The sequence below is a fragment of the Tiliqua scincoides genome, chromosome 3, assembly GCF_035046505.1.
Source record: "Tiliqua scincoides isolate rTilSci1 chromosome 3, rTilSci1.hap2, whole genome shotgun sequence".
Taxonomy (NCBI): Eukaryota; Metazoa; Chordata; class Lepidosauria; order Squamata; family Scincidae; genus Tiliqua; species Tiliqua scincoides.
In genome coordinates, this window is record NC_089823.1 from 121,035,595 (window position 1) to 121,051,385 (window position 15,791).

Consider the following 15,791-nt stretch of genomic DNA (forward strand, 5'->3'; position numbering starts at 1 on the left):
GCTTGTCTTAAAAACTTGGCAATTGAAAGGGGACTGAATAGGCTTCCAGTCAATAAAGGCACCTGCATAATTTGAAAAATCCCATGTCAGTATCTGCAGTAATTTATTTTAAATATTTGCAGTGACTACCTAGAAAATTCCTCCTCTTTACCCCCTGTAATACTGACCTTCATTCTCTTTGCCCCCTGTAATACTGTCCATCTGCATTAACTACTCCATTTGTATTACCACTTTTATTCCATACACTGCCACTCTTTTGCCCCTTGCCTTCAAAAAAAAAAAATACTTCCACATACATCTACAATATATCATAAGGGTCCTCCTCTTGTTTGTTTTAAATTTCAAAACTCAAATTAAAATATATTTTTTTATATTTCAGACCTCATATTATGAAAGGTTTTTTTTACATTTCCCTAGTAATTTACTTAAAATCACATTACTTAAAAACAATTGTCTCTGAAACATGCATTTAGTAATTAATTCACCCTTTTTGTCAATTAATTTCTTCTTATTCCATTATTGTATTCCACCTCATATTCCATTATTGTATTCCACCTCATATGTTTTACCTAGTAACTCATATGCTTTAACCAACTCCTTTCCATACAAGATCCAACAGTATCTACCCCTTACCAGCTCCTTAACATTCCATTTTTTATCTCTGTATCTCCTATTCATGCCAACTTATCATTCTTTCTGTATATGTGCTACTAATTTCACTAATATTCTAACTCTTCCTGCCATAATTCTGCGTGTCTTCTCCTTTTCCTTCACCAGCGGGTCTAGTCCAACTTGATTCTCCTCTTTCCTTCTCTCACAGACATCTCACTGCAGACCAATATTTTTTTGCTCAATTTCTGCCCTCGTCTTCCTCTGTTTCTTGTACTTCCTTCTGTTCTGTACTTCATTCCTTCTGCTTTTCTTCTGATGACATTTCTGAGTCTTTCTTCAACTCAGCACAGATGTTTTAAAGTTTTTGTGGCATTCCTTCAATTTTTGCTTCCATCTTTCTCTTAATTCTTTCTTCAAACCTCTCTAAAAGCTGTTGCAATACAGATACACAGACAGCTATGCAGAGAGTGCAGAGAGTGGGATCTGCAATACTTTTCCTCCATGATCAGTCTTTTGTCCTGCTGTTTCATTAACTGAACGTTGATTCCTGCATTTCTTCTCTAGCACCACAGATGTTACTGTCCTTAAAAGTCCACTGTTTTCACACTCTGAAAGCACTTTATAGATCATTGTTCTTATAAATTCTTCAAAAATGTCAAGAATACCACGAATGCCAAACAAGAAATCACAACTTTAAATGCTTGCTTTGATCCATTAAGTGTATGCTGTTACTAGTAGAGAATTACTGTAGCCAGTCATGCATTTCCACATGAACAACTGTAACTTGGTTTATTTCTACAGATTAACAATGTATTTACAAGGTAAACATATTGTATCTACATGTGAATGTACATGTACCTTTATGTGCACAGAAAATGACTGTACCCAGATGTACTCAGATATAGTTTTAATGCGTGAGCAGCACTTTAGGCTCAGATTGTATACAGTTACCTGGGGTAATGGCCTAATGCTATGCTAGTCTTAAACTGGCAGATCTTGCGATCTCCCAGTGTAAAACTGGGACTGCTGGCTCATGTAGCTATACCATTGTTCTGCAGCTCACTGCCAACAGTGCAAGAGCTGGTAAGCCCCGCTTCAGTAGTGCCAGGCCACAGAACCTCTGCTGGAGCAAGTAGGTTGGTGGAGGGGGAAGTGGTGCATGAGAGCAAGGAATAACCTGGGCCAGGGACACAAGGCTCTTGGTGGCAGCTGTGCAGACCAAGATCCTTATCCCCTCTTCATGGCCTGGATCCAACCCCAGGAGTCTCCTCAGACATATGCAAGCAAAAAGCTGGCATAGGTCTGAGAAGACCCAAAGCAGACCAGGCGGTCTATGGAGAGGCAAGCAAAATATATTTTTACTCAACTCTCACAGGCCATCTGGTCTTATCTGACTTGCTGCATGCAGTACATAGTGCCCCAATCCTCCAGTTTACATGATGCAGCTGCACTGCCAGAGCATATGCTGCATCCTATGATGAAGGGACAACCAGGTGGCCTGGGAGAGATCAGCAAAAATATTACCTGTCCATAGGCCATCTGACTGCCAATGGGTATCCTCTGATCTACACCAGCTATTTAGCTGGCTTAACTTCAAGGGGTGTTTTGTGAAGGCAAGAACTGGCATGAAACACTTTCTTCTGTATTACAGGAAAAAGGGATTGACTCAAACATCTATTCCCACCATCCACAACGAGGACAGGTGATTGTAGATGCCACCCGATACCATGCCAACCCAGATTCGCTAGTGCTGAGGTCTGCTAAAAAGACTCTTACTATGCTCTGTCACATGGTTTCTCACAAACCAGGACACGTGGGACTTCCCATTTTATTTAAAGAGACTGCCTCAAATCCTGTGCCCCCTTGCCATCCACTGCTGATGCAACCCCACTTCATGGATGGACCAATCCACAAATTTTTGCTTTGTTGTTTTAATTCCTGTAATAAAAATTATGAATTCAGTCATTTTACATCTGCTTCCCAAATAATTAGGAGTACTTTTTTCAGACATTTTAAAATGTATTAATCTAAGCAATTGACTAAAAGCTGTGCCCCAGGAAGGAATGAAATTAGTTCACTGAATGAATCAAGCTGGTAGGAACATCATTTTACTCTCGGGGATGTCAAATGTTCATTATGTTTCTGTGCCTGCTTTGTGTGTCAGCCAGAAAACTTGGGAAGGCAGTTAGTGGTAACCTCTGTCATTTTAAGTTATCTAATATAGAGATAATATATATAATTTTTAATATCACAAAATTTTAAAAATGACATTGAAAAATGACATTCAGCCCAATTCTATTGTGGATTGGGATATCAGGCGGAGGCATTCACGACAGTGGAAAAGAGCTTTCTGGGTTTTTCAACCATTTTCCAAGCACTGCCGCAGAAATTTGCAGCGCTCATTTACTACTGACAGTCCCTGCTGTACCCACTGGAGAAGGTAGCAGTGGGGATGGGGTTGCGGCTCAGAAAGGGGCAAGGGGAATTCTGGGTAAAGCTGCAGCATCTCCAATGGGACTACATGGATCTGTGCCACCTCAGGAGGTGGCGCAACTCTGAGCAGGCCAGAGCTGCTCCGGGCCACCCAGGAGTGGGGCTAGGATTCGTCCCCTGCTCAACCCTCACCTGTTGCTGCTGCCCACCCTCCCCCACCCCGAAATGTATCCCACCCTTCGCCCGCCCTCCCCAAGCTCCCGCACCGGCCTGACACAGTTGGCATGGGCTTACCTGTCCACCAGCCCAACGGGGGATTGAGCCCTAAGTCAGTTTGGAGTTTATCTACATTTGCAATCCAAGCACTCTGCATGAACTGCTGTGTGAGTCTGCCAGGCAATTAAATGCTTAGCCACAGATTACCCTGGGACAAATCTATTGTAACTGCATGTGGCACTGTTTCCCTTTCAAATTTTGATGTTTGGGGCCTCAGTCCAGCCATGTTATGCAACAATTGCTGGGGAGATATCTGGTAGCCTGCCAATATTAAACACATTGCAACCAATTAGCAAGCGATCTTGGCTGTAAAGCTGAAATAAATCCCAGTTAGCTTCTTTGTGTCTATATAAGTCTCAACAACTTTTCAATGAAAAATAGGCACAATTCAAGAGTGTATCTGAGGAAGTGGAGTGGACAAAGTGGGTGCAGACCTGCTCCTAAAACTAGCTCAGCTTGGAGATGTTGAGAAAGGAATACTGGCTGGGAACCTTTGTCCATGCATTGCAAAGTCAGCTCAGCTTGCTGGGGGATGGTAAAATCCAGATCTTTATCAATCCCCTGAGGGGTTATATTGATAAGCTATAATTGTCATTGGCCCAGAGCCAGATTAGGAACACTCATGAGAGGAACAGACAGATCACTATTAGTTAGTTAGTTGGGGTAAAGCTATTCAAGTTCAGGAATGAAGGGTCGGTTTACTCTCATTGCAATATTGTCCCCAAATATAAGCTGCAGCATTGACTTTTCCCCAACTATTAATATACATGGAAGAAAGTCAAGGGAGAGATTTGGGTGCCACCATCTTGGATCTTAGTGCCCAGGGGCACAGATACAAAGGGCCACCAGGGACATCCTGCAGTGCCCCTGTAAGTGTGCCATGACACCATAAGGCATCTTGACACACATGCCTGCAGGCAGCAAGATACAAGATTATTTAAATACTAGAAAAACCAAGCAATCATAAGAATCAGTTTTACATCAGATGAGATAATTGGATCATCTAGGTCAGTACTGTTAATAGAGACTGACAGTGATTCTTCAAGGTAAGAACATAAGAACAGCCCTGCTGGATCAGGTCATAGGCCCATCTGGTCCAGCTACCTATATCTCACAGTTGCCTACCAAATGCCCCAGGAAGCACACAAGACAACAAGAGACCTGCATCCTGGTGCCCTCCCTTGCATCTGGCATTCTGACATAGCCCATTTCTAAATGGGAGGTTGCCCATACACATCATGGCTTGTAACCCGTGATGGATTTTTCCTCCAGAAATTGGTCCAATCCCCTTATAAAGGCATCCAGGCCAGATGCCATTACAACATTCTGTGGCAAGGAGTTCCACAGACTACACGCTGAATAAAGAAATGTTTTCTTTTGTCTGTCCTTTTGAAAGGTGCCTCTGCACTGCCTAAAGATGCCAGAGATTGAAACTGGGGCCTTCTACATGCGAAGCGTGTATGCTGCCTGTGAGCCATGGCCTTCCTCTGAACTGAGGGCTTGCAGGCTCAACAGTGATGGACCTCCCCAGCCCTGCACCCGGGGTAAACGTCTGCGATGGCACCCTCCCTTGGCATGTCCTCATCCCTTGCGTACAAAACTGCCACCCCCAACCAGTTACCTGGAGCATGACAAAGACTCGCGCGACTTCAGGACACTTCAGGGAAGCCTCTCTGAGGTTCCACAACACTTTAAACTGTGCTTCCGGAAAACCAGGAGTACAGTTTCCAACCCTGTCGGGAGCCTCAGAGAGGCTTCCACAGGGTCCTAAGGGTGCGCAAGGCTCTGTACCTGGGGCATTTGCCCCATCAAATGAATTGGAGGCCCACCACTGAGACTGCTCTTAATAGCAATTATACCAACTTGAAATGATGATATAATGAAGCCTGTTTTAACTGTGCATCAAATTTTCCATCACAGTATATTGTTGCATTTCACACTAAAGCAAGTTGTCAATTATTAATTTGGAAATACACATCAATAATGGGGATATCATCAAATATATTTTAGCAGATTCAAACTGGGTGTTTTGGAAAAAATACACTGAAGTACACTTCAGGGACAGATTATACTCCTAATTGAAACTATTAGATGTAGTAAAAGCAATGCAATCAAGGTGTGCTTTGTTTTGGCTTTCTAAAATATGATATTGCAGCCAGATACTTTGCTAAGTATGATACTTCTTGGGCCAAATTATTCCCAGTTGTACATAATGTTTACAAAAGGAAGCATTCTAGATAATAAAAGAAAAAGAAAAAATGCCTACATAATTTTGTGTATCCCTTGTTGACATGACCTATCAAGCACACATCAGGAACTGCAGATATTGTGCTTCAAATGTCAGCAAGAATTTGCCTTTGTTACACTTCAGATCTATTTGTTGGCTCCAAATAGGTCATTCTGTGTCAGCTTAGAACAACTTCATATGCATGTGTTTTTGTTTTGTTTTTTTTAAATTTTTCATTCTGGCAATTACAGGATTACAGAACAGAAAGTTTCAGGATCTTAATTCAAGACAGATTTTGACTTCGGTTTATACATGCATACTTATACATCATAATTGACCTTGTGAACCATTCATAAAATTTAAATTCTAGCTATAACAGTGAAGCCTGTACAATTTCTGACCCACTCACCCAAAGATAGCATTCCACCTGCTCAATAAATCTGTTGTTTCTACTGCCTGCCAGGACCACGGATGCTGCTAAACTTGGAAAGTGGGTGGGCTTTCAGATTCCCTTCCATTTTGATCCCAAGCCAGAACCGTTTTGAATATTGGCTCAGCTAATAAACTAAGGCCAAGGATGGAGGCCAGATCAGAACGAAACATCTGAATTTGTTGTGGCTCTTGAAAGATAGAGTCTTCTTTCAATCGTAAAAATCCCTCCTGGGATTTAAATTAGCCTGCCTATGTAAACTGCCTTGAATAAAGTCTTGAATAAAGACCAAGAAAGGCGGTATATAAATACCTGTATTAATTATTTATTATTATTATTATTATTATTATTATTATTATTATTAAGGCCCAAATCCTAACCAACTTTCCAGCACTGAAGTAACTGTCCCAATGGGGCATGAGCTGCATCCTGCACTTGGGTGGCAGTCACAGAAGCCTCCTCAAGGTAAGGGAATGCTTGTTCCCTTACCTCAGAGATACATTGCCCTTACCTCAGTGCTCAAAAGTTGGTTAGGATTGCCCCCTAAGTTAGGGTGCAATCCCGACCCTCAGATGGTCAGTCCAGAGGTGTTGCGAAAGTGCCGGTGAGGGGGTTCAAGGAGGGCGAGAAGGAGGCATTCTGGGCTGGGGGGAGGGTGGGTCATGGCCAAGTGGGTGGTGGGGCCACAATCTGGCACTTGTGCCAGATCCTAACCCCAGTCCCGGATGACCTGGAGCAGCTCCAGGCAGCTCACATCTGTGTCACCTCTTTAGGTGGTGCAGATCCAAGTAGCCTCATTGGTGCTGCTGGAGTATTACCTAGGGTAAGGGGGCTGACTTCCCCTTGCCATGAGCTGAGCAGCTAGCCGCCCCAATCCCCCTCTGGATACTGGGCAGGCTAGCTGGCCTCCCCATTCCAGCACGGGTTAGGATTGGGCTGCCTGACTTTGTTGTGAGTTAGCCCATATTCTCTCCCCCCCCAATTAACCTTCTACAAGCAAAGAAGTGAGGGGGAGCATCTTTTGCAAGAGTAGCCCTTACTTTTGTATATACATTCTATTGCTGCTGCAAGAAGATAATCACAGAAAAAAAGGAAAGTGGGTAGGGGGGTTTCCAAGGGCTGTGGTCTGAGAACTCCTCAGTTCTGGCATTACCCAGTGATGCCAGTCTCTGCTCCTAGAGCTCCCTGGATTGGAAAAGAAAGAGGGAGGTGGAGTGAAAGAGAAAGAGCTCTAGCCTCTCCCTCACACTTTCTTTTCCTATCCAAGAAGCAGGAAGAGGGAGCAATGGAGGTGAGTAAGTGGATAGTGGGAACCCTCATCAATCTGCTGTCTGAGATCAACTGTCTCAGAGCACAATCCAGAGCGCTCTTTGGGCTGGCGCAAATCCCTTGTGCTGGCCCAGGACTGTAGCAAACATGGCATAAGGCACACCTGTGATGACTCAAGAGCCGGATGAACCAGCACACTGAAGGCCACATCCAACCCTGGACCAGGTGAGTAAGCGCCAGCCTGAGGAGGCCAACACAGGGGGTTGGGGAGAGCAGAATAGGGGTGTGGGGAGGAGGGCAGGCTGTGGGCAGGCCGGAGGTGAGCCAGACCTGGGAGGGGAGTGGGACTGGCCTCCAGCACTTAGGCCAGATCCTAACTCATCTCCTGAGCAGCCTGGCATTACACCAGGCTGCTTGGATTTGCGCCAGCTATTTTGCTGGTACAGATCCAAGTAGTCCCATTGAGGTGGCTACCTCTTGACAGCGGGTGAGGGGAAATAAATTCCCTTACCCTGAGTTGCGCAGGATCCACCTCAAACCCTGTGCTGAATACAGTGCAGGCCAGCTGGCCTGCCTTTTACAGTGCAGGAGCTGTCAGTTGGCATGGATGGGCCAGCCCCGTGGAGTGGTACCATCTGTGAAATATTGATATGTATCTGCTGTTTGTATGAATTAGTCCTGGACTCACGAAGAACAAGAACTGAATTGTGCTGTGAGGGCAATGAGTAACAAGCAAGAAAAGAAACTTTTTAAAAAACAAATAATTACATTTGGAACTTTTCTGAATACTGTACGTTTACACTCAAAGATGCAGGCATTCTTCCTTTCCATATTATTACATATGACCTTACAGACGAAATAAGTCTTTTCTACTAAATTGACACTCTGGAATTATACCTCTAAAATATCACTGGTCCACTATAGTACTTCTAGTAATGTAAGTGCATGCCTAAGAAATAGCTTACGTTCTTAAAAAAAAAAAAAAAAAAAAAAAAAGCAAAAAAAAAGCTCAGCTATAAAGTGCATTTATATAAAAGGTGTTCAAAAATGGGCTTCTGATTAATAAAGAGAAAATTGCAGGCCTGCTAACTGAACCCCTGCTAACTGAGTTGGAGGCACTTTTTCAAGTTGGGTGCTCCTCTTTTATTTAGCAGGGGGAGAGTAACTGGCCCTCCTCACCCCAGCAGTGTCTGTTCTAGTGGCTGTCTGCTGGTGTTCTTTTGCATCTTTTCAGATTGTGAGCCCTCTTGGGACAGGGAGCCATTAATTTGATTTTTCTCTGTAAACCGCTTTGTGAACTTTTTGTTGAAAAGCGGTATATAAATACTGTTGTTAATAATAATAATAATAATAATAATAATAATAATAATAATAATAATAATAATAATAATAATAATAATAATAATAAATGGGAAATGGGATAAACTCTTTTGTATTCTTTTTTTGCAGGGTGGGGAAAGGAGTTACAATTCCAAATTCATCAAGATGTGAGACAGTCCAGTTAGCTATGGCTAATCCACTGTAGTCTTATTCAGACCCTGCGGCTCCATCTGTTCAGAAAACGCATGAGGGAACAATGGGAGTGCACTAGCTAGGCATGAACCACCTCCCTCCCCCCCCCCACACACACACTAATGTGTTGCATCTGAAAAAGGCAACACTAAATTTGCAAAGTCACAGACAGTTCTTCCACACAGTTTTAAACTCTGCCTGGTCAATATTCAAGATCATACCAAGAACCCACTGCACATTCCATCCTGCTTTTTGCAGACATTGCTAAGCTCAGGGGTTCCTGGAGCCATGACCAGCTAATGCAGGATTTATAGCTTGCTGCGTTACTGGTAGTGCTTTTAAAAACACAAATAACACAGGGACCCCATCAATTGGCCAATGACACTATGCAAATCGGCATGAAAAGATGATGGAGACAAAGTTAACTGCATCAAAATGTACGGAAAAGTATTCAAGAACACAGAGGGTTGAACTCACACACTCACTATACTAACACACTCACTCCTAAACTACATAAGAGTACTTCTGTCACTCACAATGGAGCCCTAAGGAAAGCTGGTGGAAGGAGAAGAGAGAAGGTGATGGGAGAAGAACAAAATGTTTTGGAATGAGAAGTGGCAGAATGAAATGGGGGGAAACGTAGGGGGGTGAGAAGGGAAGAAAAGAGATGAATTGGGCTTCTTAGTGGAACAAGAAGGAGAAGAAAGAATATTTTGGGATATGGGGGGAGGGGAGGAAAGGGGCCAGGTTACAAAAGGTTCAGAACTCAGCTAAAGGCTGAAGCTGAAAATGGTTCCCTGCAGAGATGTGCTGATCCACAGCAGCAAGACTTGAGTCCTCACCCTTCTCTGACCTGACTCATGCACGGGCAGTCATTGGGACCTGGCCAGAACCATTTTGGGACTCTGTTTGACTTGAGTCAGAGTCTTTTCAATAAACAAGTCAGGCGCAGCTTCGCAGAAAAAAACGGAGTTGCTGGCGATGTGCGTATGCATCCGAGTTCTCATTTAAAACTCCCCTGATGCTCCCATCCCATCAGTAAACAAAAGTTCTGCTGTTCTTTGAGTGAGTGCAGCAGTGCAGAAAGCACCAATCAGTTCTTTACGAACCCCAGCAACCACTTATTCTCGAGAAAAACTCCCAAGTCTCGAGTCACTTTCAGTTTCAAAACACAAGTGTCTTGAGTCTGCAGGAGTCTGGGAAATGAGTTTATGGTGACTAGATTCTGAGTCTTACGAATCAAATTGCCCATCCCTGGCTCTCTGTAGCTTGAATTGAGGGCTACAGGCAAAAGGGATGAGCCTAAGAATAGGTCATGAAAGCATTTCACCCACTTGAAGCACAGGAGCTAGTCTTTCCCACCAAACAAACTCTCTTGACCAATGCCATATGCCCTCCAGAGGGCTTCTGAATTGGTCAAGTGTATTTCTTTGGCACTAGAGGCCCAAGGCTGATTTCAGGCCTCCGAAAAAAGGGTAAAAAGTAGAAAAAGCCTTTTACACTTACATACACATGCATGCACATTTGTCAGCAGATAAGAGAGAGATATTCAGAATCAGGATTCACTTTCAACCTATTGGCTTTCATCCAGTCCCCAATCACATCCAGACAGTGCCCCAGACTTCCACAGCTTCCTCAAAGCGGGAGGGCAAGGAGAGTTCATTGTCATCAGCATATCGGTGACACCTCACTCCAAATTCCTAGATGATCTCCCCCAGCGGTTTCATGTAGATGTTAAAAGGCATGGGGGATAGGATGCAGCATCCCTGCAACACCCCAAACTGTAAGGGCCAGGGCAACGAATAGGTGTCTCCCAGCATCACCTTCTGGGACCTGTCAGACAAGAAGTAGCGGAATCATCGTACAGCCATATTAGTTGTTTGGTCCTTTGGTCCTTTACTCTCCAGGAAGACACCTAGCATCAAGTACAGATGTTTAAATTTTTGTCACCAGCATGCCTTGAATAATGCAGAAAAAACAGAAATAAAATATTGATTATGTAACAGCTGGCACACTCTCATTCGCCATTACACATTCATTGAATGTGTGTGTAAGGTGGGGGTGGGTGGGAGGAATATCTCAAATAATGGTCACACAAGTGGAGAAACATATAAATTTTTACTACGTGCTTTCAATCTGCTGCTATGTATTTTATCTTGTTTTAATTGTTTTAAGTGTTTTGTATTTTTAATGTTTATCTGTTGCCTTGTATTTTAATTTGATTGTTAGCTGCCTTGGGTGCCCTTCCGGGAGAAAGGCGGAATACAAATCTAATAAATAAATAAATAACTATAAATTTGCAGATGCATGCAAAATGCATTGTCTGTGTCCCTTCCTTCTGGGGTTTCTCACACACACATTAACATGCATACCTCCTATTTAATAGTTACCAACAATTTGATAGTACTGCTTTTTCCACTGAGTAGTTGATATATTCGCAAATATTCCATATCAACTGAGCTAATCACTAGAAGGATGTCACGTCAGTTGACTAAAATGTGCTTTTAAATCTCGAATCTGTGGAGGTTTCAATATCTTCATCCAACACTTACCTTATGTTTTGTTTTTAATAGACATAGTAATACATATTTACATATTCATAGAATTTTTTAAAAATTAATTTATGATAGAAGAGTCTAGCCTACTGAAAAATATGGGACCAATCCTAAGCTTTGTGTGCCAGTTCACTGCCGGTGGTAGCCCAGTGCTGGCTGGCGACGGGCAAGTGCCGGAGCTCTGCTGCTCAGCAGTTGTGCAGGCTCCCAAGCAGCGGAGAGATATGTGGAGGCGGGGGAGGGGCGGGGAGGAGGCATTCTGGGGAGCAGGGAGGCAGAGGTAGGGCGGGGAGAGGGCAAGGAGGAGGCATGCAAGGGGAGGAAGTGGGATGGAATGGAGGTGGGACTAGTGGAGCTTTGATCCACTGGATCCAGAGCCTCCATGTCAGGCTGGCTGCTACAGCTAAATACAGCTAACAAATGCAGGTATGTTAATATATCAAAAGTTACAAAACTAATAAAAATAAAGAAAATACCAGCCTCCTGAAATGCAATCAAACACACAGCCTTTTCTTGATATACATTTTGGCTTTTGAGAGTAAAGTCAATCAGATTATTCAAGGAACATCCAAATTCTGGGTGCACTATACTGAATGCATTCTAATTTTTCTGAAACTTTCCCCTTTTTCCAATAAACATTTCTCTGCTTCAGCCATGCCGGCAAACAACACACCCTGTTCCTTTAAACCAGTCATTTTCAACCATTATGCTGTGGCACGCTGGTGTGCTGCGGATGGCCTGCAGGTGTGCCACGGGAGTTTTGGGGATGATCATTTGTTAGCAGGGGGATGCGAGTCCCAGCTGTCTGTGCAGTGTGTCTTGTCACTACTGTGGGAAAGGAAAACAACCCTGGTGGCTGTGTTTTGGTACCCATTGCAGACTTATTTAAGTCAGTGGAGTTATGGAAACTTTGGAAGCGCAGGAACTCATTGCACTGACAGCTCCCATTACCATGCAGTCCATTATAAAACATCAACTTTAAATTTCTTTTATTTTACACCATGTTCCTTGAAAAGAATGATAAACCCATACATGTCCCAGATGACGCTTCAGTTTGGTGTCAGTTATTCCTGAGTTTTGCTCCAAGCAGACCATGGTAACTTCTTGAACCCATTTGACTACTTTCTTAGAGTTGCTAAGCAACATCTTTTCTTCCTTAGTTCTGTTCCACATTTGCAGTGAATTATGAAGTTATTATACATCTCTCAACCTAACCTACCTCATAAAACCACTTGAGAATAAAAATAAGATGCCCCTATTTAAAATACCTTGAGCAAATCTTAGAACAAAGAGAATACACACTATATGTAAAAGATACTATAAGTATTTCTTATAAGAAGACAGATTGTTAAACACCCTGCACCACTTTGTTAATTGAGAAAATACCTATTTGCTTGATTTCAGTACATCTCATGGATTCCCATTTGTACGAAAGAAGAGAGCTGGGCCATGCCAGTGTGCAGGTGTCAACAAGTGTTACATGCATGTAAGAACTGTGTGTTTAACACTACACACACCTGGCTGAGAAGGAAATGCAATTAGCTAGCCCATAAACAATCTGACAAAGCTATTTTAAGCCTGATTAGGTTTACTGAAGTACATTTTGAGGAAGAATAATAAAACTTGTGAGCCAGGGCTTTGCTAAACAGACCCCTCCATTTCTTGGCTATTCTTAAGCAGGGTGAGGAGATTTACTGAAGATCAAGGACTTGTAAGCAAGAAATTGCTATGGATGAAGGGAGAATTAGAGGACAATGGAAGTTATTTATTTAAACATACCTTTTCTCTTCTTTCCATAGGTACCTTATATGCCTGTTTACTCAAAGTAAGTTCCCAACAAGTTCAATGAGCTTACTCCCAAGCATGTGCAGGTAGTATTGTGGACTTGGTTTGTTTTTGTTTTTAAAAAAGGGGTGTGTGTTCAGCACCTGCCAGGGTCACACACAGGGAAAGATGGACACTGGCACAATTTCTAGTCTCCTCTCCAATTCAATGCCCTGCTCCTCTCCCTCTTCCAGTCATTATTACAGTATCATTGATGCTGGACCCAGCAGAAACCAGAGGCAAGATGAGCAGCTATAGCTACTCATTCTTCTGCCTCTTCAGAGCCCACTAATTTTGCTTAGCCAGGGGTAAGTAAATGAGTGAATGGGGATAATGTCATCACCCTGCTGCAGAAGGAGGTCAGGAGCAGAGCTCTGCTGCAACCCAGCTCTGCTGCACTCCTGGCCAAAGTTGCCCATCCTGCTGAAGTCAATTACACAACTTCATTACAACCTCAGGATGAAGAAACCTGATGGAATGTTGCATCCAATGGATTTTGTCAGACCTTGGGCTTAATGAAAAACCACATTCCAGAAAGAATTTTATCCTCCATGCAACTTGTGTGATGACAATTTTATGGGAATTAGAGATGTCAGTTCAGAGTAGGCAGAGTCAAGGCAGGCAACTCATTACTTTTCTGACATCAGGTCACGTTGAACATCACAAGCTGGGAAACTCTACAGAAGGGCATAGACAGGTAGAAAAAATGTGCAAGGCCAAATTTATGCCTACAACATTAATGCAGTAGCTCATTTCAGGAAAAAAAGAACATTTTAGAAATCATTTATTGCTTTCCTGAGGCAATGATATGCCTGTGCTGACCCAGAAGCTGAATAATGCCAAAGGAGGCATTAATTTCCTGGGAATTATCATATAATTAAATGGTATATTCACCTTTCTCTCTATCTCATCAGAATGTCACGTTTTTCAAACACGTGATATGAAACATTATGCAGTCACAATCAAATAAAGTGTATGCAATGCAATTGTTCCCTTTTCATTATGACTTTGATGCCTGCTTACCTGTCTCAGACCCTCTCCCAAGAAAAGATAGCCAAACCTGTAGCAACCATCAATACAGTGTAATGGAGAAAGAAAGAAAAAGACAGGGAAAGCATGAACTTAGAGCAGGGCTTTAGCAGAGGCGGGGCGTGATCGCTCTGCATCTACTTTCACTGCTGCGGGGAGCCCTGCTGTAGGTCGCGTCAGGCTCCCTGCACCCCCGGGAGGCTGCAGGGGCTTGGGTACATGTACCCAAGCCCCTGCAGCCCCCCTGAGCGGCGCGATCCTGGGGATCGTGCCACTGCCTTTCCCCGCCCCTGCTGTCTCCCCCCTCCTGCCCATGCAAGAACTTAGTGGCTCTCAAACTCTCCCAGAGAGTTTGAGAATCACTGACTTAGGGGAAAGCTTAAAAATTAACTGCTCTGCTAAATTAACTGCTCTGCTAAAATGTCAAGGTAGTCCTATCAGTTGGCAATGTTTCTTGGCAAACTAACAAAGTGTCTAGCTAGCTAACCACAAGACACCTACAGGAGATGAACTTTAGAAGACAGCAAACATTTTAATTAGATAAGCAAGCATCCTTGAACAAGTCAAAGTGAGACAAGGCTACCCCCCCTTTGAAAGTAAGGAGGGGGCAAGAAGATGAGAGGGACAAAGTGGAAAAGTACCAGGGAAACTTCTGCTTTTGGAGACTATTTGAATTTCAACTAAAATAGAAAAAGGTACATATAGGCAAAAGCTAGGACAAAATAGTCTTTGCCCTAAATTGTAATTCACATATGGGGACATAGTAGTCATTAGAAGTAGTTCTTAAGGAACCAAAAGGTTGCTTGATTTTAGAAAAGTCTTAAGAAAAAACAAGAAGCTTTAGTTTTGCAGAGAGGCTCCACAGGTGTTCAATGTTGACACTGACACAAGGGAAAGGTATGCAGATAAGATAATGGTACCAGGCAAAAGCACATTGTGTCATCTCTTTTAATGAGGTTAGTAAGAAGACCTGTCAAATTAATTTTAATTGGATTGATGGATGCGAATAAGGTTTAACACTGGGTAAATGGTATTACAGCACACTCTACTGGTTTTTGAAAACTTTGTAATTCAATATGTTTAAATGCCTAATTTTACCATGTCCCATAGCCTGCTTTACAGCCACCCCTTGGTTTCTTGTAGTCAGGTAGCAGAAACATTGACCCTGGTGAATGCATTTAACTGACTGGGTCACAACTTGTGCAGATCTGAGTTATTCCATGTTTTACCTGGAATTGTTTATCAGATATCATGTTTGACCTAGAATTGTTCCTATTTATTTGCAAGGAACTCTAGTCTCATACTGCTCTAGTGATCTGAAGCATTTGAATCATGCCATGAAGCAACATCATAAAATTTGGACAAGCAGCCAAAGTAATAAATACCGTAGCTTAATTGATTTGCTTGCTTTCTGTGCTGTACTGTTTCTCACAAAGCATTCTTTTCAACTATAAGCATTTATATTTTATTTGGTCATTATAAACATAAAAGTCATCAGCATGGCATGGTAACTAAGCAATGAGTATAGAATAATGTCTTCTAAAGAGTCATCTAGATGAATTAGTGTTGCTTTCTCCATATAATCATGAGTTTGTTTGGAAACAAGAGTTTGTTTTCAATTTCA